General features: G+C 39.4%; 1 long non-coding RNA gene across 1 annotated transcript; it reads right to left on the bottom strand.

The window, feature by feature from the left end:
* Window positions 1-5,740: 5,740 nt before the first annotated feature.
* Window positions 5,741-8,800, bottom strand: LOC140134042 (uncharacterized). Its single transcript, XR_011856037.1, has 3 exons — window positions 8,677-8,800; window positions 6,377-6,508; window positions 5,741-6,072 (listed from the first exon to the last, which is right to left on the bottom strand). It is a non-coding gene; the product is annotated as an uncharacterized lncRNA (long non-coding RNA).
* Window positions 8,801-22,812: the final 14,012 nt, after the last annotated feature.

Genomic DNA, 22,812 nt, shown 5'->3' with positions numbered 1-22,812 from the left:
AATGGCAAAAAACTGCCATTTTCGACTTTGGGCGCTATTTTCCGTTACGGCGTTAAACGCATTGAAAAACCGTTATCATATTTTGCTAGATCGGGCATTTTCGGACGCGTCGATACCTAATGTGTTTATGATATTTACTGTTTATTTATATTTATGTCACTTCTAGGGAAAGGGGGGTGATTTGAAATTTTAGGTTTTTTTATTATAATTTTTTTTTAACTTTCTTTATTTTTCTTTTTACTATTTTTCAGACTCCCTAGGGTACTTTAACCCTAGGTTGTCTGATCGATCCTATCAAATACTGCCATACTACAGTATGGCAGTATATGGGGATTTTCCTCCTCATTCATTACAATGTGCTATCAGAGCGGCGATCCCAGGTAAGATGGCGGCGCCCATGCGCCACTATCTTTTTGAGGCTGCCGGCAGCTTTGCCGGCAGCCATCGCTGTGATAACACCCGCAGCAAAGCAATAAGCAGCAAAGACTTACCGACTATGGAGAGGACTCAGCCCGTGAGCCCTCTCCATGCACACGCGACCCGACTGCCGCCGTGAATACATGGCGGGCGGTCGCGAACTGGTTAATGGTTTAAGCCATTGCTGCTTCTGCATTTAAGAAATGTTAAATCTTGCAAAAAATATTTTTATTGCCATTGTCTTAACAACCATAACTCTTTCATATTTCATAATTCAGAGTGGTGTATGATGTAATTTTTTTAGGAAAATTGTATAGCTTTATAATCGCTTTTTATTACATTTTTAATCAGTTATTGCCTTTACTGAATGGGATGATTATTGTTATGTTTAGATAGACCATGAATATCAGCATGCAAGGATACCAAATATGTTTATGATTTACTCTGTTTATATGTGCACATAAGAATTGGATTGTTATGGATTGCTCCAGGGCACTCACACTGTTGGGCCTACCCTGTATGCCTGGTGCCTTATAAACTGTTTTAAGGACACCATCTAGTATGCCAGAAGATGCCTCACTTGGCACAAGAGAACTTGCTACGGGATAATGCAATCACAGGGAGACAAAGAAGAGGAGAAATGAATCTGAATCCTTTCGGCTCTGCTTCTTTGCAACAGTGACAACACTACCGGAGTGACAGTCTATATGTTTACTGCAAAAACACAGTGAGATGATGTCAGGCGATGTCCGACTTGATGGACCTTCCTGTAGCACAACATCTTTATAGAACATTTTGACTCATTTTGGACATTGCAGGTGATTATGGGACTTCTACCTTATTTTTATATATTATGCAAACCAGGGAAACCAAGAATCAAACTTAGAGTAATCTCTCCATAACACTTTTTTCCAATATTCTTCTGTCCAATGTCTGTGTTCTTTTGACCATATTAATATTTTCCTTTTATTAGCCAGTCTCATATATAGCTTTTTCTTTGCCACTCTACACTGAAGGCATGCATTGTGGAGTCACCTCTGCACTGTAGAGGTTGACACTGGCATTTGGCGGGTATTATTTAATCAAGCTGCCAGTTGAGAACCTGTTAGGTGTCGGTTACTCAAACTAGACACTTTAATGTACTTATCTTGCTTCTTAGTTGTACAGCGGAGCCTCACACTTCTCTTCCCATTTTGGTAAGATTCATTTAATGTTACCTTTATTGAAAGAAAATGTGTTTTTCTTTCACAAATAAAGAAATTTCTAAGTGACCCAAAACTTTTGAGTGATAATGTATAGACTATTTTATCATTACCATTTAGCTCCATGAAGAGGTTAGAATATCCAGTGGTAGTGCCCTTGAAGAGTTAATTCATTAGCAACATTATCAGGTCTGTGGAGTACAGGACAAAAATGTGATTTACTGTATATACTCAAGTACAAGCCGACCTGAGTATAAGTCGAGCTATCTAATCATAACACAAAAAAATGGACCTGCTGGGGGCATCTGAAAGTGAGTACAGATTTTTTTTTTTTTACAGCATCAAGTATAAGCCAAGTTTATTTTTTCTCAGCACATTTTTTGTGCTGAAAAACTCAGCTTATACTTGAGTATTTACTGTTCATAAACTGCATAAGTTAGAAGGAAAGCAAAAGAAAAAAGGACAGTGTTTTAATCAAGAACTGAAATAAAGAGAAATATTACCTGTTCTATGTATTAATTCAATTTTATTAAAAGTTCAGTTATGCTTTAAGTATGAGAAAGTAGACTGGAAGTCAGTCTGCAACTCACAGCATCGGTGATCACTACGTGAGTGAGTGAGATTGGCCACAGAAGTTGAGGGAAATGTATTTATAAAAGGAACAATATTAGCAGAACCACATATCTGAATAAGCTCTAATGGAAAGTACCACTAAGCTGGCCACAGGGAAAACCCAAGAGTACCAAAAAAAATCTATAAAATAATCATTTTATGTATTGGATATATATATTAAAACCCAGGTTTGTTGTTGACGCACTACCAAAAAGATAATTAAGGCAGGAGTTTTAATTTCTGGACTACACATTTCGAGAGTGAACTGCTCAAATATAAGATTACACTACAAAAATATACACACTTCCAAATGTAAAAAATTATGTAGATAATGTAAAAGAGAGTACAAGAGACATTTAAAATAAAGTTGATGAACATAAAATCGAAAGTGCATTGCAATAGTCAAAACTATATAATACTGGTAAGATAATTTTTGTATTACCGTACAGCACTTTACCATTCTGCTACCACATACACCTAACCATATCATTCACTCATACCTTTAAGGGGTTATCCGGGTTTAAAAAGCTTTTTATGGCCGGGCTGGGGAGGGATAGTTAAACATAATAAACATGGACTTACCTCCTCCGGCGTCGCCGATGTGCCGCGCTGCGGTCACTTTGATCCGTGCCCCTGTAAACAAACAGGGGCACGGAAGCCGCGCACAGGGAGCTTCTGGTCCGCGTTGTGGACGGCTCCTCCCATCCGTCCCTATCTCTCAGCGTTGTAAGCGCTGGGAGATGGTGCGCATGGGAGCATCCGGCCGGCCGGAAGCTCCCTGTGCGCCGGTGTAATGAAACCGGAGCACGGAGAAGACGGGCCGCGGTGCGGGACATCGGCAGCACCGGAGGAGGTAAGTACATGTTTATTATGTTTAAATAGCCCTCCCCAGCCCGGCCATAAAAAAATTTTTAAACCCGGATAACCCCTTTAAGGACTTCTCTGTCCCGTAATGTATTATTCCACCCACTTCTGGACACCTGGTAAATACATGAAACACATATAATTTTTGCTAAACCCAGCTGCCTGTTTATTAAACTCCTTTAGTTATGTGTCAATATCCATTATCAATCTTGCATATCCTTATTATTATTCAACTAATTGACTTATTCCAAATAGAGAATACAAAATATATTAATGCATTACTTATTCAAACAAGTGCATTATTTGTGTATTAGTATATTGAACTGTCATTAACCCCTTAAGGACGCAGGGTTTTTCAAAAATCCATAACTTTTTCATTTTTACATGTACAGACCTGTGTGAGGGCTTTTTTTGTGCATAACAAATTTTACTTTCCCGTAATGTTATTTATTTTAACATGCCGTGTACTGCGAAGCTGAAAAAAAATTCCAAATGTGGAAAATCTGAAAAAAAAAACTCACGTTCTTGTGGGCTCAGTTTTTTCGACTTTGACTGTGCGCTCCAAATAACACCTCAGCTTTATTCTTTGGTTTGGTGCGATCGCGGTGATACCAAATTTATATAGGTTTTATTGTGTTTTAATACATTTTCAAAAATTAAACGAATGTGTACAAAAAAGAAAAAAAAAATTTTGCCATCTTCTGACGCTAATAACTTTTTCATACTTTGGTGCACGGAGATGTGTGAGGTGTCATTTTTTGCGAAATGATGCAACGTTTTCATTGCTACCATTTTGAGGTCTGTGTGACATTTTGATAATTTTTTATTTCATTTTTTGTGTGATGTAAAAAAAAGTCACATTTCGGACATTTGGGCGCCATTTCCCGCCTCGGAGGTCACCGCCAGCCACAACCGTTTTTATATTTTGATAGATCGGGCATTTTGGGACGCGGTGATACCTAATATGTTTGTGATTTTTACTGTTTATTATGTTTTATATCCGTTCTAGGGAAAGGGGGGTGATTTGAACTTTTAATATTTTATTATTTTTTTTTATCTTTTAAACTTTTTTTTTTCACTATTTTTTAGACCATCTAGGGTACATTAACCCTAGATGGTCAGATCGCTCCTACCATATACTGCAATACTACAGTATTGCAATATATGGCATTTTTGCACACTATACATTACAATGAGCCACAGGCTCATTGTAATGAATATGCAGAAGCCATGTATCCTCGGGTCAACCGAAGACCCGAGGCTACCATGGCAACCGATCGCCGCCCCCCGATGACGTTCGGGGGCGCGGCGTTCGTAACAAAGATGGCGCCGCCCGCGCGGCGCCGTCTTTTAAGTGCCGCCGGCGACTTTGCCGGCGGCAACGGAGGGGTTAATAGCCGCGATCGGTGCAAGCACCGACCGCGGTTATTAGCGGTGGGGGTTTTCTGCAATATGCAAAAACCCCCACCTTTGTATGAAGAGGACTCATACAGAGCGTTAAGGGGTTAAATAAAATAGTCAAAGTCATTAAACAGCTCGTATGAACACTATGATCATGATTAAAGCCTGAAGAGACTGAAAGGCGTCCATCTTACTACTGTGCCATGTTTTGAAGCCTGTATGTATGATGCAGTTATTAATAAAGAGAATAAATTATTTCATATCAACATTGGTTGCTGCTGGACATCAGTCTTTCTTTTCATAGACGTTTCCCCTGGGTCTCAGGAGTGTCCGTGCAAGCTGACTCATGGAGGCGTGGAGAGCTGGTTTATTTTATAGATTTTGGATTGGTATGAACACTAATGACTAATCTATGGATGGCCAACCAAAACATATAGGGGGTCACTGGTGGTTATTTCCCCTTTTATGCTAGCTCCAACTCCAACCCTTCATAGAGAGTATGAAGGGGGATGGTGGCAGTGGAGTTGGCAGAAGCCAATTGACTGCGCCGGTGGTACCACATCATATGCTGGCATACGAGCCTCGGCATATGATAAATAACCCCCATTATGTACTCTCTTGTACATTAACATTAGTTTTATCCATAGTATTTACATATATATGCTTTGGTGTTTGTACCTTTTTAAGGTGTAATGTTATATTGGACCTGAGGAAAAGTGCAGTTCACTAGAAACAAGTAGCCCAGAAAAGCTGTCACCAAAGATCATACCATTTGAAGACAGTAGTCCATACAACTGCCTGTGTTTATACAGAGCACAGTGTACTCCCCATCATGTATTCTATCATGTATTCAGCCATTATAGTAATTTCTTTGGGGGGATGGACATAGTTATGGATTCCCTTTAAGCAATGAATTTGTATGACACTTTCTAGCATTACTGTCAGAGTACTTGAAATACATTATTTGAAAGTAGATTTCTTTTGTATTTAGATGAGTAATTTTACAAAAACTTTCCAAAGTCTTATACAATTTCATCTTAGATGCAGACTCTGTAGTGATTTGGGTAGATTGAGTTAGTAAGACACAGAAGAGTATTGACAATATCTTTCCTGTGCACTTGAAACAGACTTCATATGCGGCAGGAGACCTTAAATAATTTACTAGCCATTCTATGACCTCTTTGAAGTGAAAATACAAAGTTTTTAATACATTTATAATTTGAGAAGTTTTACAATGTATTGCTTTATTAATTTTATCTTCTGTATATGTCATGTGTAGGAAATGTGCCAATGTTCATTTGTACTAAACAGTATAAAATAGCTCATGCTTGCTTTGTGCTTGGTTAAAAGCATTCACTTCTGGGGCTTGGATTGCATTAGTATAGTACAGTTGTTCCAACCAGAAAAGAAAATCAAACTGGTTCCTCCTGCTGCTCTTCATGGCATGCAATCATATTTTCCATGGATTATCTGCTAGTTGTTTCCAATCTCTCATCCCCACGCCCCGGTGCCTTATTGGTGGGAGTGAGTAAATGATTCTCTGGAGATCCCTCCTATGGTGTTCACAAAGCTGCAACTTAGATAGATTGATAAATGCAAACAGAATTGATTCACAGATAACGGAAGTCTACAGGCTTTAGGAAACTAGATATCTAAAACCCATACTCCTCTATGATACTGATGTATCCATCCCAAATTAGAATCTGTTAACTTGTTACTGTGAAATACAAGCCTCAAAATGATGCATTTTTTGCACAGAAATTAGGACCCTAGTGCAAAAATGACAGTAGAAAAGCTCAAGATATTATATAAAGATTCAAATATCCAAGCCCGACTGTGTATTTAGAAGAATTTGAAGGGAAAGGGTAGAAAGTACTTACGCCAGTGACACTTAATCTTGACATAACGTTCTGACAGATGGCAGATGAAATTTATCCGCTTCCCAATGATCTTGTGTTTAATGAGATGCCTAATATTGGCTCTGAGTGTCTAACTTCTCCACAGACTGCAACCTGTAGCACACAAAGAAATTTGGATAATTAGCCCAACTTTTCATCAGACAAGTTTCATAATTTCAGGGTTGTATGAAACAGACCACAGAACGATACAGCAGAATAATAGATGGCCATTTGAAACCCAACAAAAATCTAATGATTTCCAATATGGCAGCAGACAAGATTTAGAAGGGATTTCAATCCAAAAAATCTGCACACAAATGTAAAAATGTGATGGGTGGTAGAAATACCCCTTCTGCATCCTGTATCACACAAAGAAATCAGGATGGTCATCATACAAATTACAAATTTTAGGGCAATGCTTAGGGTAGTGTTCTACATACCAGGTAGTACTGGCCTGGTCACAATGGCCTTGGTGCTGTTAGAAGCAGCGGCATAAACATGAAAAATTAGTGGCAGCAGGTGGCATCATCACAAAATAGTAAACATCACATGGCCATTTTGGAATTGCAGAGTGAATTAATTTGTAGCATTAGGCACAGGTGTGTTGAAATCCTGCTGGGCCCATGCTTGATTCATCTTCACATGTTAGTCATTCCATAGTTAGTGTGCAAAGGCTTTATGGGTTAACAATGCAGACTGCCACATTAAACTCACACTGCCATGGTTCTGGCTGGTCACGACAGCTTGTACAGTGCAAATTAGACCAGTTGCAGCCATAATTCCAGATTAGTTGCTCAGAAGTCTAGAGGATCTTGGATTGGGGTGAAATGGTGTCCTCCAAGTAGGCTGCTGCAGGTTCTGCTCCATATCATACCGCAGTTAGCCATTTTCCTTTGTTGGTTGGTGGAGGAAAGTACTTATCAGTGACTGTAGTCTCAAGTTGCTGCTGCTGAGTCCTCCAGTAGTTGTGTCAATGGAACGTGAGCTCAAAGGGTCTTCAAAGGTGGGATCTGTGTTTGATGGGCGATGGGGAACAAAGGGAACCGTCAACTTTCTTTAAAGGATGTCTTGATAATAAATTAGTTTTTACTTCTCTTTTGAGGTGGAATAAAGCCCCCCATTTTGCCGCAGAAGAGTGGGCCTAACATGGTCGCAAGTCAGTAATGGTACCTCTACCAAATTGTAATCATACAGCTGTTACTATACAAACAAGCTTGCATGCACCTGTCCATTTCCTCCAGGTTGTTGGAGAGACTCCTTGCCGCCAACTGCATGGCTTATTTTAATTAGGGTTTTTAATTACTCTAATCTCCTTATGTTTAGGAGTTTACACTCAGTGGAGACATGAAAGGTCTATAAGTAAGGACCTAGACCCTAAAGTAAATGCTTCCAGGATGTGCTTATTAATGATTTCTCAAAAACGGAGAGACCACACGACTAGCAACTAGGATGGGTGCATGCATGTTGTTATTTCCTAGCAATTACCTTGGTGATTTATACTAACTGCAGTAACAGACACAGGAGGAGGAGGTGTAGAGTTGGAAACACAGCTTTTGCTGGCAGAAGAGGAGGAGCACTGAGCTATGAGAAAGAGGTTACTTCTGAGGAAGGGGTTTCCCACTACCCGTCCTTTTAAAGTGCCCAGTAGTCTGTCTGTTTGACATATTGGATCGAGCCCCAAAAATATTATGCAAGAATCAATTTAATTTGTATGTCATTCATATGTCACAGTATCTAGAGTGGAAGGCTATCCCCCTCAAGTTGTGGGGGCCGCTTTTTTGCAGCAGAATACTGCTATTTTGGGGTGGGTATTTCCTCCCTATGATGTTACCTGGGTGCATCGACCCTTTACAAAATGTCTGTGCCCAGCGCCGGCAGCTCAGTTGGCACGCAGCTGCAGCCATTTCAATCCTGCAGTGGAAAGTTGAGCCAAATCCAGCCCCAAACTTCCAATGAATTTCATGGTACCCAAACCTGCAAAATTTGGTATAAACACTAATAATAATTTTTAAAAAAAATATATATATATAATTTACCAACAAAAAAACATATAATTTCCAGGCATTTGAGAACATTGAAACCAGTACAACTAGTATCACAGAAAAAAGGCCTTATTTAAGCATGTCAACCTAAAACCTTAAAACCACTATCTTACTTCTTCTAAATATATTAATGAATTAAATTTTTCCTTTTCAGATTAACACAGAATTATTACAATATAAAAGAATAAAATATAATTACAGAATTTTTATAGTCCTCAAAACGTGCAAAAAAATACTTACAGAAACATTTCTATGAGACAATGTAATCAGAATATTCCATTATTCAGGTTCCTCTTTTTTCATCAAATCAAGAAAGAGTTTGCAATATTATTTTTGTCCAGGTAGACAAGACTTGGGATTCTGTTAAAAAGAAATAGCAAAACATAGTTATATGAACACAGAACAAAATAGTTGCCATAACAACAAATGTTTAATAGAATCCACCTTGCTGTTTCTCCTTGCATTCTGTAAGTTGCTTATAAATACATATTTATTTATTAATACGAGTTCTATAAATTGCTCTTTTAACTGTTCTCAAAACTAAAATAAAAGAAAATAAACATGCTTTTCAACAGAGAGCATAATTACCAATTATATTCCTCACAAACAAACAATAAAACATATTCACAGTGTTATCAAACAAATACAGTCTAAAATGATATTCACAAACACTGGTTGACCTTCCAGATTTCACCATGACAGACAGACCAAATAAATTGTCCTGTGCTGAATAATAAAGGCTGGAATTTCAATATGACAAAATTTAGCAAAACTTTGGAACACTAGATCATTTACATTCATTTAGATAATATTTGGTGAAATAGGATCAGGTTTATTGATGTTTATCTTAGCTGATCATTTACCCGGTGGTATACCAGTTCTTCTCTTCCAGGAAACCCCTTTTTCTTCTTTAACCCCTTAATGACCTGGCCCTTTTTCGTTTTTGCATTTCCATTTTTACTCCCCACCTGCAAAAATCTATAACTTTTTTATTTTTTCATGTAAAGAGCTGTGTGAAGGCTTGCTTTCTGCATTACAAATTGCACTTCATAGTAACAGTATATAATATCTCATGCAGTGTACTAGGAAGCAGGAAAAAAATTCCAAATGCAGTGGAATTGGTAATAAAAATTCTTGTGGCTTGTATTTTATGGTTTTCACGTTGCACCCCAAATTACTGTTCTTTGAGTTGGTGCGAAAATGGGGATATGTTTTTTTTTTACAAGAACGGTCCCAGTCCGTTTACAAAATATATATCATAAGATGTCACTTTTATAAAATTATATTTTACTGAGTGCTCAAAGGGGTGTATATTGAAAGCACAGTGTGACATGTATCTGCAGTCTAGTCCGCTGCCTGTATTCGGGGAGGGTTGGGGTAAGATAGCCACACTACAAAACTAAGGCTATGAGTGACATGCGACCTGTGTTATGTCACCAGATCATCACAATATTCATGTATGCTAGATCATATATATAAAGCCCACCATTCAAAATGGGACTATAGGGCCAACGGACTGAGTATGTATGTCACAGTATGAATTTAGGGTTAGACCACTGCACTTAGACTGTAGGACTGTAAGTGGCATGCGACAAGTACCTAGATAAATAGCCTGTGTATCATATGGAATGTAGAACAGGCTATGATCTGGACAGTAATGTCAGTTGCCCATACTAGAGCCAATGTGACTGCTACAACCACTACAATCAGGGTAATACTAATAATGGTCAAATGTATGCAATAAATGCTATCGCAGCTAGACTGCTGTATAGTCTCCCGTCGCAGGTATGTGCCAGTCCTATGCTCAAGGCGGTGTCTGCTGTAATGTCCCTATTCATAAAGTAACAGAGAGCACAGGCTGTAAAGAATGTGTCAAAATCACACAGCCAAGGCTGATCCGAGGCTGTCACAGTAACCGATCTCCGCCCCGTGATGGCCCACACACCGCGGGGATAATTACCTCCGGCAGCCCTCTCCATACACCTGTGGCCAACGTGTGACATACTATTATGTCACACGTTGGTAAGGGGTTAATATTTAGAGGGAATGTTATAAACAACCAGCAAGATAAGTTATGTAGAGTTGAGCAGGTGCACAACAAAGAGGCTTATATAGTTTCATTTTGGACTGTGCATGTCTAGTGGGTTGTCCAAATTCCTTTCATGGTGAGTAGTACTGTACACCCTGCATTACAAATATATCTCTGCACACTGTAAGTAACATAATACTGTAAGAACTCTCTGAATGGGCTCTGGCTCCAGGCTTCTAGGCTTGTGAGCCAGTTCCATTAACCTCAGTCTGAAATACAGCCTGTATCTGAACCTGTATGCAACCTGAGTCAGTACCCTGAACCCCGCCTTCACCAGGAACCCTAAAACTGTACCATTGCCTGGACCTTGTCTGATCTGGAACCCCAAACCTCTACCTTTCCAATAGACTTTCTGTATAAATTCCTCATGGTTTTCTAGATCTCTGCTTGCTGTCCTTTTACAGAAAGCTTTTACATCTACATCCAGTGTATAGAAATCTGTCCATGGTCTCACCAGTGCACGGCTCATTAGTATCATAGAGGGTAATCAGAGCTGTGTGGTGTAATGAGCTGTGCACCTGTGTGACCATGGTCAGATTTGTTTTCACTGGATGTAGAAGTAGAAGCTTTCTATAGAATGACAGCAGGCAGAGATCTAGAACACCGTGAGGAATTGATACAGAAAGTATATTGGAAAGTTGTATAAGTTTTTTACAATACAACCAATAACTGATGGACTTTGCACATGCTTTGCACATGTATTTAAGAAGTCTGCGCACATCTGTGTTGTAAGTGATTCTTTTGTATTGCGACTGCACAATTCTTCACACAACACAAATTTCTGCACCGAAACATCACTGACTACAACGGAGCAATCTTTGTGATTATAATGACCCAATATTACACAACCATAGTAGAGTGGGTAACAGCTTGGATCACAACTTCTCAGCCTCAATACAATGGCCTATAATCCCTTATAGTATTATATTATATGCTGGACCATTCTTAAAGGACATGTGGCGATGCTGCAAAGATATAGCCCCAATGCATATGTACAAAATTTTTAGTAGTATTCACTCATGTACATAACCTACTTCACATGTGGTTGTGCCAATAACAACTGTACCTAACATATACCGCTACAGAAAACACAGAAGAAATCCCTCCCTTTTTCATCTACCACAAGGTGACGTGTCCTTTCTCTCTATCTTCTCCATTAGGCCCGGCATCACCATGTCTCCTCTTCAGCCACATGTCTTCCCTGTGGAAATCACCACACAGATATCTTATGTTCTTTATTGTCTTTACATCTTGGTTCCCAAACAGTGTTATCCTGCTGCTACCCCTAACACTTTCTCTCTTTTACTATAAGGCCCCTTTCGCACACACATATATGCTTTGCCTGGGCCAGGACTGCTGGAGGGGGACGAGTGCTCCTCACTCCTTCCCTGTCTATAAGAAGCCATGCAGCCAGGCCTTTGTTACTGGAAAGATTTGTTTTCCAGCGGTGGCACGGTGACACAAAAATGTCCTTACTATGCCAGATAATGCTATTGCCACTAGTAATGTCCATCTCAGCCCCCTGGAAGGTCCCCCACAGACCCCCCAGTGTCCTCTACAGCCCCAACTAAACAGTTCCCCTTAGCCACAAGTAAAGCCCTCAGCTACAAATGAAGTCCCCCACAGCTCCCATTTCCTAATAGCCCCCTGTAATGTCCACCACAGCCCACTGTAATGTCCCCTGTAATGTCCCCCAAAGTCCCCTGAAACATCCCCCAAAGCCCCTTATAATGTCCCCCACAGCCCCCTGTAAGGTCACCCGCAGCCACCTGAAAGGTCACCCGCAGCCACCAGCAATGTTCCTTGCAGCCCCCTGAAATGTTCCTCGCAGCCCCCTGCAATGTCTCCCGCAGGCCCCTGCAATGTCCCCCGCAGGCCCCTGTAATGTCCCCCATATCCCCCTCTAAAAAGTTCCCCTTAGCCACAAGTAATGTCCTCCTAAATCCCCCATGTCCTCATAGCCCCCCTTTAATGTCCCCAACCACAAGTAATGTCCCCCACAGCTTCCTCCCTATGTCTTCATAGCCCACTGTAATGCCCCCAGCTTCAAGTAATGTACCCCACAGCCCCCCATGTGCTCAAAAATCCCTGTAATGACATCTGCCTGCAGCCCCTATGTTTTCATAGGCCCCAGTAATGCCTCTAGCTGCAAGTAATGTCCCCCACAGCCTCCCCTTCACAGGTCCTCTTAGCCCCCTGTCATGGTCACCACAGTCTCTTCAATGTGCCCTCTCCTCCTCCACTGTATCATTAAAACATATATACTCACCCAAGTCTTCTCTCTCTCTTCCATCTGTCTTCTCGCAGGACTGAGGCATCATCACCCGGCGTCTCCTGCTCCCGGCAACTGTAGTGAGCTGCTTGAAGCAGGAGACACTGTGAGATCGCGTCACTGAGCCACCGTGCTGCCCATCAATCTCCCTATCATCTATCTATCTCCTATAAAATTCTCCCATATTACAGTTTGTTTTTACCATACTAAAGGGAACCTCTTGCTGACTGTGACAGGTTATAAAATAGCTTTACTTTGGGGCCCCACTTTTAGTTTTGCGCAGGGCCCCACTTTGTCTAGAACCGGCCCTGCAATATGGTAATGGGTTTCAGAAGGGGATAGGGAAGGGTAGGGGGGTATGGGAGGAGGATGATGGGTGGTTAAAGTATGTCTCATCCCACGTCTACAATTCAAATACATGTAGGTCGCCACCTGTTGACAACCAATCATGTAGGGCGGGCGTGGACCGGTGGCCTATCCAAGCGGACCAAGTATTATGGAATTGCTCATACCTTCCCTCGTCACTTGCTTTTAATTCTTCCATGAGCCTAATCGAGTCCAGCGCCTCTATCCACAGCACCCTGGTGGGCGCCTCTGTTGATCTCCATCGTCTAGGAATAATTTGTTGCATGGCCATGAGAAAATGGCGCAATGGTCTTTTTTTATACTTTGCAATGGTACCAGAGAACATGGACAGAAGCGCCAGCTCCGGTGTTGGCACGATCACTTTCCTGTGAACACTGTTGAAGCAATCAAAGATAGCTTGCCAAAGCTCCTGTATGGGTCTGCATTCCCACCAGATGTGGAGCATAGATCCTATTTCATGGTCGCAGTGCCAACAGGTGTCTGGGATGGAAGCAAACATTTTGTTTTGCATTTATTTATGAAAAAATCTGATATTTGGTTAAAATTTGAAAAAATTCTCAATTTTTGAAATTCAAAATGTTCTATTTTTTCCACACATAGTCATAACAGCAAAAAACTTAATAACTAACATTCAACGAATGTCTACTTTATGCCTCCATGGTTTTTTATACATACTCTCAATTTTGTAAGATGCTATGGGGCAATTTTTCACATTTTCATAAAAAACACAAAACCTGCGATTGAGGGATCTGCTCATTTTTCAAGTCACTTTGAGAGGCCTAAATAAAAGTAAAACCCCATAAATTACCCCATTATAGAAACTACACCCCTCCACGTACGTAAAACAACTTTTATGAATTTTGTAAACCCTTTAATTGTTTTACAGGGGTTAAAACAAAATCGGATGCAATTTTGAAATTTTTCTTTTTTTTGGCTAAATGAATGTGTTTTTCATAAAATGTACAAATTCTCAGTGGATAAAATACCAAAATCCTCCACAAAGTTTGATACCCAATCCCTTCCGCATATAACAATACCCCATATGTGGTGGTAACCTGCTGTTTGGGTTCACGCCAGGGCATCGGAGGGAAGCTGCGCCTTTCAGAGATACTTACTGGTATATGAATGAATAAAGTAATTAGCAATCATATGTTCTTGATTAACTAGTCACTAAGAAGTTTGACCACTCCTATAAAAGCAAAAGTTTGGTCATGAACATTATAGATAGTTAACAATATTCCCAATATATCCAATCTTGGGAATATTGTAAACTATCTATAATATTTTCAGAAAATTCATTTCAAGGTTAGATCAAACACTGCTCATAGAAATACCAATCTATGGGGCTCATTTACTTACCCGGTCCAGTCGCGACCCAGCGGTGCGTTCTTTGACGAGGATTCGGGTTCTGCCGGGATTCACTAAGGTCTGGTGTCCAATAGGTGTCGCTGCTGCGCTGAGGTCCGCCGAAGTTCACCATCTTCTCTTCGGCGCATGTAAGTGCGTGTGAAGCGACACAAAATCTTTTATAAATACAGCGGTTTTTCCGAATCCGTAGAGTTTTCCGACGGCCACGCCCCCCGATTTCCGTCGTGTGCAAGTCGGCACGGATGGGACACAATCCGATCACGTGCACCAAAAACCCGAGGCAATTCAGGGAAAATGGAAACCCGGCGATTCGGCCCCTTAGTAAATGGGCCCCTAAGTCTCCGACTAAGCATGTTACATGTTCATGATAATGATAATTTTAACTTCTCCAAAAAGAGACAGCAGCACTCACCAGTGTAGTACTTAAAAGCAGGTTTTATTTCGGCATAAGGGAATAGCAGGAGGACAGCATTACACGTCTCAGAGTACGGTGGTCACAGGTATTAAGAAACGTGTCTGCGCGAACCGGTATAAGCACATATTACTTGTTTGCAAGGGTTGCCGCTAGAAAACAGATTCTGAATAAACCACAAGACTTTTGGAATAATATTGTTTGTACAAAAATCACGAAAATGAAAATGTTTGCCACTGTTTATTATGACATCTTTGACAAACATTAAATATAGATTACTTACTATCAAAAAATCCAAGACCATATGTCCAGCTGTGATAATTTTTGCAGCCACAGGACATGGGTGCCTTGCAATCTTTTAATGCCAAGTACTCTAGAGTTTACTATAAGGAGCTCAAGCACTAGGTCATGAAGCAGCACAGTGAGCTCTGGTTATTGATGTGTGGGATGTTTACTCACATGGCTTTTACAATTTTCGATAAACTTTTTCTTAAATTATGGTATGTTGTATGTAAGGGGCTAACCACACTGCAGGGATGGGATTCTTGCATCATATTGACATTTGAGTCAAGGAATCCCTGCCTCCTGTAACTGTGATTAGTTACAGCATTGATATTGTAGTGGTAGTTATATTACTGTTGTTTAGAGATGGAAGCCGAAATTCCTTGCATCGTATATGGATATCATGTAAGGAATCCCATCCCTGCAGTGTGGTCAACCAGTTATCCTAGACCCTGGACGGTCCATATAAAGTCCTCCTAACTGTCCTATGCCCGATGTGTAGGTTACCATAATAGAGATTTCTTAGGCCCCTTCCACACTAGCGAGTGTGATGCGATGAACTCGCATCACACTCGCAACGCAAGCTGCCGGGAACGCACGGCCCGAACGCTGCACCGCGGGAGTGAACTGACATGCTGAGTTCACTCCCGCGGTGCAGCGTTCGGGCCGTGCGTTCCCGGCAGCTTGCGTTGCGAGTGTGATGCGAGTTCATCGCATCACACTCGCTAGTGTGGAAGGGGCCTTAGTAGACTGTTTCACACAAACTATAACAGATGAAGGATTTTTTTGTGATGGTACACCGAATACTGTGCAGATGACGCATAGGATAATATCCATGTGGATCCTGCTGGACTTAATACATTATTTTGTGACTGGTTACACAGCCTTGAGACATGAGAGAAAACAATTCCTGTGATGCTGGATGTTTAATTTTCTACTCCATAGGACAATATGTGTCTTTGAGCAATTTGGAGTAACTCTGACTATGGAAATGTATGGAGCCACAATACATTATACAGTAAATTATTAATTAAATGTTGTAATTTAAAAAATGTGCTTGTTACATTTTAGAAAATCACATCATACATGTATTAAGCTTCTATAGAATAAACTAGTAATAAATTCTGCCCATAGCCACTAGATGGTGATCCTTGTATGTTCTTTCTCCTGTTTTCCAGCCTTATACTTAGCTGGTAAAATAGCACTGGCTGAGTAATCTTCAGTCTACTAATGAGAGTGACAAATTACAATTTACAGGACTGCTGCTTTATTTTATCACAAAGCCTTCAATGTATGTACAACTTGTATAGAATTTTTTTATATAGATTTATATGATTTCTAAAAAGCTACTCTATACTGCAGCTTACTTAGGAATGGTAAAAAATCTACCCCTAAAAACAGCAGGGCAGGTTTTTTTTTTTTTAATTTGCCAGTGATGCATATTCAGGATTCATTTAGGTCCTTTATTCAAATCCTTCCATACATTAAAAGAACAGAAATATACCAACATCAAAATATTTGATACTGTGCCTAGTACAAAATGGACTTTTACTCAATTTTTAGGGACCTTCAAACATTAATATTCTGGTCTAAAATGTTCATATCTTATCTTCACAAGTAACTTATTGCTACCATACGCATATATGGCATATGTATAATCAGACATCAAAACCGTGGGGTGGAAATGTCATAATACAGATTAATGGACATTAGTAGGATGAAAACATTGCATCGTACGTGAGTAATAGAAGTCATGACATTGATATATGTTTATTCGTACACATCTTTTTTTATTCAGTTTTTCTTCTACTGCATGTTTTTTTTTTAACATTTTAGCCAACTACCCTTCACTCCTGCATTGTGTTCTGATGTTTAACAATTTTGCTTAAATAAATGCATATATTCTCTGTGCTACACCAAGATATTTGGTATACAATGTCAGCTTCAAAGTCAAAATGAAATAACTAGTTATCAAAATTGCAATGAGAAATACAATAAACAAATAAAATAAAGAGTTAAACAAACAATTGAATCCCTGCTTTTTATAGTGGCCAGAAGCTGTAATTGCAGCCACGGCCCCAATTCAGTTCAGAAGGAGACACTTCTTCAACTATAGAAAGCACAGAGACAACTATTTTGTGCTTTCTGTTCGGTTTAAGAAGCTAAAGGAAGAGAGAATCCTTACAGAGAGGGCTGACACTAATAAACTTGGTTTACAGTCCTTCATCCTGGTGGTAGATATCCTTTAAAGGGAACCTGTCAACTTGAAAACTTCTCTAATACAGCAGTACATTTATCACTATATTGTTATTCCCCATGCCTGAGAAGTTACACTGTTCATTTATAAAGTTGACCATCTATGCATATTCATGTTCTTCTAGCATCCCTACAGAATGAGAGAGGTGAGTAGCTTAAAAGAATTCCCAAAGAAGGGGTGAATGAGGAGGTTAAGAGAGAAGCTGTGACTGACTGTAAAGAAATCACCACACCCCTCCCTCAGGAATTTTCTTTAGTCAGGGGGAAAAGCTGAAGGTGTGGCAGGGCAGGAAGCACATGAATATACCAGACACAGCTCAGAGGAAACACAATTATGAGACTTACATGGAGTCATTTGCATAGATGGTGACTCAACTTTCCAATGGACTGTGGAATTTTTCAGGTATGGGCAATAACAATATAGGGATAGTTGTATTGCTACATAATAGCAGTTTTCAAAGATATGTTTAGTTGAAGTATGGTTGAAGTGACAAGTCCGCTGTAAGTATTTAATCAGGTTCTGTCATTTTTTTTAAATCATATCTATAATATAGGTGATAACTTTCTGATAAGTGGGAATGTGACCAGTTACAAGAATGAGGGCCTGTTATGAATGGAGTAGTTGATGATGTTATAGCACTAACAATCATATCTAGCAGCCTACCAAGAAATCAAACCAGCACTTAACTTTCTCAGACAGGACACCTGTGCCAAATGGAGTATCAACATGCTTTTATAATCACTGATTCATTCAAGGAAGGGGGTTCACAATAGACCCTCTCCTTGCAATTGGTGAGAGTCCCACTTTTTAATTATATTGCAGCTTGTTGATAGGTGGAAAGTTGTAAACTTAGCTCAACCCCTTTTAAGAGTTATAATTATAATAAATTATAATGCTAACATTTCCTGTATTCCATAGTAAAATAATATAGCCTGCAAGTGTAAAATCCAGCATTGTTCCAGATTACTGCTCCAGATCAATGTAAATGTATAAATAAAGCTATTTTTATTATTATGGATATTCTAGTTCAAGTTCAGTTTAAGTTTATAAGCTGCATATAAGAGCGCACACTGTATCTAATCCCTTTTATTCAGCATCAATTGTTCAACACTAAAAGTAGATTGATCTTAATGAAACTTATGTGACCTAGCATGAACACTCTGGCAGCAATGAAGTTGCTCATTGTAGCAAAAAGCCACCCCTAGCCAAAGGTCAGTATGACATTAATGTGAGTATTGTGCTATTGAGGTGAATATTTTCCTCATATCCTCATCACAGCTCCCCTTTAAAATATTTATGAGCACTGGTAAAATGAAAGCTGAGCAGTGATTGGTTGCCATGGGCCACTAGAAATATTCTGACTTTCAGACAGCTTGATAAATCTGCATGGAATCTGCATAGAATCCACTCCGCATCCGAAATGTGTGGTCAAGCAGAGAGATCCATAACCATTCCTAATTACTTCACATACTTCAGCACCAATTGCAGATGCTATGCCTTACATGAGGATCTTTTCTCTCTCTGTGACATCACTTACATGTTGCTGGCGGTTTTGCAGACAGCACCAATCACAGGTGTTATCAAGCAGACCCATTTTAAAGGTTGCTGGCTGGTTTGCCTGTGGCATTTTAAGGGTTGAGACTCACGATTGGTTTAAGCAAAAATTGCAGGTGTTCAGATTTGGATCCAAGTATTGTGAATTTTAGTGCATGAAATTTGTATTTCAATACACCCATATCATTGTGATTGTCCTTTTTTTGTTTCCATACCAAGTGACTTATTTGGGTTGTCTTTGCCTTTGTAGGGGCTATTTTAAAAGGGTTTTGGAACTTTATACATTGATTCAAGTCTTTACAACAAAGGTTATAATTTGTTTGCTTTATTTAATGTATAACCTTAACTCATTGAGGGCCACCTGGACTTTAGCATGTTAATACTGTTTTGTGTAATTTAATAAATGTTTATCATTAAAGATGTGTCAATTGGTAATATCGAAAAAGTTATTTCTTTTTGCTCATTAATGTACACTCTGCATCCCATCTTTACAGAAATAACTGAAATACAGATATTGTATAGATATTTTTGCTACATTGGAGTCCAGCTGTGTTTAATTTAACTTATTGTACTTAAATAGGAAAGACACACTCCTGTCTATATAAAACCTCACAGTGCATGTCAGAGCACATGGGAATCATAAGGTCTAAATAACGGCCCAAGGAGCTTAGAGACAGAATTGTGGCAAGCCACAGATTGAGCTAAGTTTAAAAATGAATTTCTGCAGCACTCAAGGTTTCTTATAGCACAGTGGCCTACATAATCCTTAAATGGAAGAAGTGTGGGACAACCACAACTCCTCATTGACCTGGCCATCCAGCCAAACTAAGCACTAAGAGAAGAGCCTTGGTAATAGAAGTAAAGAAGAACCCCAACACTGTGGCTGAACTCCAGAGTTGCAGCAGGAAGATAGGAGAAAGTTCCACAAAGTCAATTATCACTGTAGCCCTCCACCAGTCAGGGCTTTATGGCAGAGTGTGCCGACAGGGGCCTCTCCTGTCAGTGCAAATCATATAGAAGCTGCATACGGTTTGCAAAAAATAAACACAAAATGGACTCACAGACTAAAAGAAATAAGATTCTATGGTCGGATGAGTTGAAAATTGAACATTTTGGTGTTAATTCTACATGGTATGTGTAAAGAAAACCAGGTACTGATCATCACCTGCTAAGTTTGATCTCAAAAGTAAAACACAATGGTGGCAGCCTCATGCTATAGAGAGTAGAGATATCCTGGGTTAAAATCTCTTCCAAAGTGCTCTGAACCTCAGACTGGGCTCAAGGTTCACCTTCCAAGAAGACAATGATCCTAAGTACACAGCTAAAATAACAAAGTAATGGCTTCAGAACAACTGTGTTACCATTCTTGACCGGTCCAGCTAGAGCCCTGACCTAAACCCAATTGAACATCTCTGGAGTGATTTGAAAATGGCTTCCATCAAAATTCACCATCCAACCTGAGGGAACAGGGGAGGATCTGCAATGAAACAAAGAGTGAAAAATGTAAAGGGGTATGGATACTTTCTTTACCCACTGTATATCTGCCTTCTTATATGATGTGTGACTGCTATTTTTACTTGTGGCTTTCCTACAGTGGAATACTATAATATTCTGTTGTGTATTTGCTGTTACCTTTTGCTTGAACCTTGACTGATCTTCTACCTTATGATACTGTACCTCACTGCCATCTTGGTTTTTAACCTGCTTTGTATGACTTGCCATGTGTTCTGTCTTGTGTCTCTTTGTCTAAGTGTAGGGACTGCCACCTGTCACCTGTAGCTTAGTGCAGAACTGGTGTATAGGTAGGGATAGATGTTGTGAAACGTTCAGAACTCATACTTCTTCACTATTTGACAGTTTAGATTTTTGGACTTTTGTGTACGTAGTCTATTTCCAAACTAGCTAGTTTTGCTTATATACTATACTCTTTGGTAGTAATGCTCTGTTTATGTACTAGAGCTGATGTGGAAGGATGGAGTCACACAGGATATTTTCATACAAAACTATATATTGATCTGCTCCTTTTGCTCTATAAGATGCTACCTGCAGACACCGCATTTCCCTAATAATGGGTTCACTATATTGAATAAGAAATAATTTTCTGTGCCAGTTAGCCGATATCTCAGGAAAATATTTATACCTGGTAGGTAAATGAAGAAGCACATATGAAACTTCACTATTCCATAAGACTCTATTAAGGAAGATTATTATAGATGAACATTGGGCTGTGCTTTATACATTAGTTTTATTTTCTCCTATATATTTTTTTAACCACACACTCCACTTGATCAGTAGAATTAGGAACACCGCAAATTAGTAGCAATTTCCACTCCAGTTTACAGTTTCTGTAGCAACCACCAATTTGCTTCATCCTCAATCCTGATTATTGAATTCTGCAGGGATTTAATTTATGTTAATTGCAGCTTATTACAGGACCATCAGTTATTTAGCAAACTACTGCTCTGATATTCAGCAATTAGTTAGAAAATGGCAGCTTTAACCTAACCTGCCGTGTAAAAAGAAAGCCACATATACAGGTGGATGGATCTCAGCTTGTTACCGGGCTTTTTAAGAGGAAAGGACATGTCCTATAATAATGTTTCTTTTGCCCATACCACAGACAGAGGCTACAAACGGTGTGTACTGAAAGTGAATGGGTAAAGGTAGGCACTTGCAGTTCAGTGCAGTTCAGACCTCTGCCTATTCACAGCAAGTAAATTGCACCAAGGTGCGTTCTGTTTATATTATATTGTGTACTAAAAGCAGGGCATTGACCTTAACATATAATTTCCTTTGAACTTTCCATATGACATCCATTTGTGCAAAAACATAATAGCAGTCAGTAGTTTGCTTCTAATTTTAAAAGCTATGAATAAATGTTTCTTTTATTTCATTTCAATAATGTTAGAAAGCACAGTAGAAATGTTGTTTTATAAAACCATGTGCCTAATGGAAGCAAAATGCACATTGGAGGTTGAGACGATTAAGTATGATTTGACGTTACAAGAACATGTTACTTACTCTGTCACAGCAGAAGGAGGACCTAACACCTTGGAAATACTGAGGACTGCAGGCGAAAGAGCAGGAGTAGCTGACCCCATTTGTTGTTTTATGACTTGCAATATATATTTTTTATTTACTTCTCTTATTTTTGGGGGTACAGTGGGTATACCCAGTAACTAACCCCGGATCAGAGTGAATACAAATATTGACTCCTTAGAACAGATCATTGCACCACTTATCCTGGAGTATAGTGTTCAAAGGTAGTAAAGAAAAGTTATACTTCTCATATCTGTATAGCAATTTGCTCAGCTACTCCCGCTCTATAATTCTTTTTTAATTTTTCAGTTTTCTATTTCTGACAAAAGTTTATAGCTATAGTTCTATTTTAAAGATTTACACATACTACATGCATTTCAAACATTATTTTGTGGATAGTAAAAAAAAAGCTACATATGCAACAACACTGAGCTGGAGATAATCGTAGGTTGGTCCTTAGTTAATTCATGGTTAATTCAGTCTCCTTCTATAACTCAATTCTAATAGACCAAAGTCCTGGAGTCCAACAGAGACAGAGTCGAGGGAGGCAACAATCACCCACGTGCCGCAAGCATTTAAATACCGGCTACAGTTTTAAAAGAAATAACATCTGCGATTGGTGCCAGCTATGACCGCTGGTGTTAGTAGTGGTGCAATATTTGCAGCAATATGCTATGGTAAATGGATTCAAAATTCCACATTAAAGTACAGCTTACTATAATGTAGGCAAAAGAAAC

The sequence above is a fragment of the Engystomops pustulosus genome, chromosome 5 (assembly GCF_040894005.1).
Source record: "Engystomops pustulosus chromosome 5, aEngPut4.maternal, whole genome shotgun sequence".
NCBI lineage: Eukaryota > Metazoa > Chordata > Amphibia > Anura > Leptodactylidae > Engystomops > Engystomops pustulosus.
The sequence above is the reverse complement of the archived record's forward strand: the minus strand, read 5'-3'. Positions and strand labels throughout refer to the sequence as shown.